The sequence below is a fragment of the Hypomesus nipponensis genome, chromosome 21 (genome assembly GCF_054491055.1).
Source record: "Hypomesus nipponensis isolate SF chromosome 21, ASM5449105v1, whole genome shotgun sequence".
NCBI classification, from domain to species: Eukaryota; Metazoa; Chordata; class Actinopteri; order Osmeriformes; family Osmeridae; genus Hypomesus; species Hypomesus nipponensis.
In genome coordinates, this window is record NC_140381.1 from 16315001 (window position 1) to 16317500 (window position 2500).

Here is a 2500-nt window from a genome sequence, read left to right on the forward strand (position 1 = left end):
AAAACCTAAGTCCAACTTGAATGGGAGTCTATGGGAGGATGACCAGAGGCATGGCTTTTGAATGGGAGTCAATGGGAGGAAGACCAGAGGCATGAGAAGCCAACGCGCCAAAACCTAAGTCCAACTTGAATGGGAGTCTATGGGAGGATGACCAGAGGCATGGCTTTTGAATGGGAGTCAATGGGAGGAAGACCAGAGGCATGAGAAGCCAACGCGCCAAAACCTAAGTCCAACTTGAATGGGAGTCTATGGGAGGATGACCAGAGGCATGGCTTTTGAATGGGAGTCAATGGGAGGAAGACCAGAGGCATGAGAAGCCAACGCGCCAAAACCTAAGTCCAACTTGAATGGAAGTCTATGGGAGGATGACCAGAGGCATGACTTTTGAATGGGAGTCAATGGGAGGATGACCAGATGCATGAGAAGCCAACGCGCCAAAACCTAAGTCCAACTTGAATGGAAGTCTATGGGAGGATGACCAGAGGCATGACTTTTGAATGGGAGTCAATGGGAGGATGACCAGATGCATGAGAAGCCAACGCGCCAAAACCTAAGTCCAACTTGAATGGAAGTCTATGGGAGGATGACCAGAGGCATACATTTTGAATGGGAGTCAATGGGAGGATGACCAGATGCATGAGAAGCCAACGCGCCAAAACCTAAGTCCAACTTGAATGGAAGTCTATGGGAGGATGACCAGAGGCATACATTTTGAATGGGAGTCAATGGGAGGATGACCAGAGGCATGAGAAGCCAACGCGCCAAAACCTAAGTCCAACTTGAATGGAAGTCTATGGGAGGATGACCAGAGGCATGGCTTTTGAATGGGAGTCAATGGGAGGATGACCAGAGGCATGAGAAGCCAACGCGCCAAAACCTAAGTCCAACTTGAATGGAAGTCTATGGGAGGATGACCAGAGGCATGGCTTTTGAATGGGAGTCAATGGGAGGAAGACCAGAGGCATGAGAAGCCAACGCGCCAAAACCTAAGTCCAACTTGAATGGAAGTCTATGGGAGGATGACCAGAGGCATGACTTTTGAATGGGAGTCAATGGGAGGATGACCAGATGCATGAGAAGCCAACGCGCCAAAACCTAAGTCCAACTTGAATGGAAGTCTATGGGAGGATGACCAGAGGCATGACTTTTGAATGGGAGTCAATGGGAGGATGACCAGATGCATGAGAAGCCAACGCGCCAAAACCTAAGTCCAACTTGAATGGAAGTCTATGGGAGGATGACCAGAGGCATACATTTTGAATGGGAGTCAATGGGAGGAAGACCAGAGGCATACATTTTGAATGGGAGTCAATGGGAGGAAGACCAGATGCATACATTTTGAATGGGAGTCTATGGGAGGATGACCAGATGCATACATTTTGAATGGGAGTCTATGGGAGGATGACCAGATGCATACATTTTGAATGGGAGTCAATGGGAGGATGACCAGAGGCACAAAATTCCACAAGGATGACCAGGGGCACAGAGTTCTTAAAGTTGCGTTTAATGGGTTTTAACACAGGGGGTGTGCTTAATAGTGGGTGCACAGGTCCCCCCGGAGGTCAGGTAGTGTGGGGGGTCCCCCCCGGAGGTGGGCTCCCCGGCCTGGGGGCGCTGTTTCCCCGGGAGTCCGCGGTGGGTGTGGGGGGTCCCTTGGGAGCCCAGACCATGAGCCCAGGGAGGCGGTGGAGTGTGTGGGTCCCCTTGGATCCCAAGGGTGGGGGTGCAGGGATCCCGTGGTGCCTTGGGCGGACGATTTTGCCCCGTGTGAGGGTGTGTTTGTCTGGTTGAATGTGGATAGTTTGTGAAATTCACAGTTGTGCGCCCGAACGTGGGATTTGGACGGGGACGGTTTTAGAATTCAAGTTGGAGCCTGGGGCAGCGGGCTGAGTGTTTTTCCTCCCGGCAAAAGGTGTCATTTTTTCGGGGGGTCGATTTGAAATTTCGTTTCGCTCGCTGCGTCTCGCGCGCGCGCGCACGACCCCGGGACCTTCTCGGGCTGTCGTCCCCCGGCCCGTGGCTATCCAACGAGCCCACCCTCGAGGCCGTGAGTGCCCGCAAAGTGGCACTAGCTCTGCACGGAGACCCTTTTCCCAGCTTCCAAAAGAGTGCATTGAAGGGGGGGAGTGGTGCTTTGAAAATTGACAGTAACTCGCCCGAACGTGGGATTTGGACGGGGACGGTTTCAGAATTCAAGTTGGACTCGTGGGAGAACGTGGCCACGCCATATACCCCCCCAAAATAGCACCCCCATTTCGACAGCTCCATTTGAAATTTTCTTTTTCCTCCCGTTTCCCCCGTGCTCAATGCATTTCAACGGGGATCATTTTGTCACTTTAGTCAGAGCGAGAGGCACGCGCTCGAGTGCCACTTTTATTCATTTTGACCATTTCCGCGACGCGGGCTCCGTTTGAAATTTTGACTCGGCTCCCGTTTCCGTCCCGTAGCTCGGATCCGGCCCGGGACGACTTTGTTATTCGAGTTGGGGCGAGGCGCACGC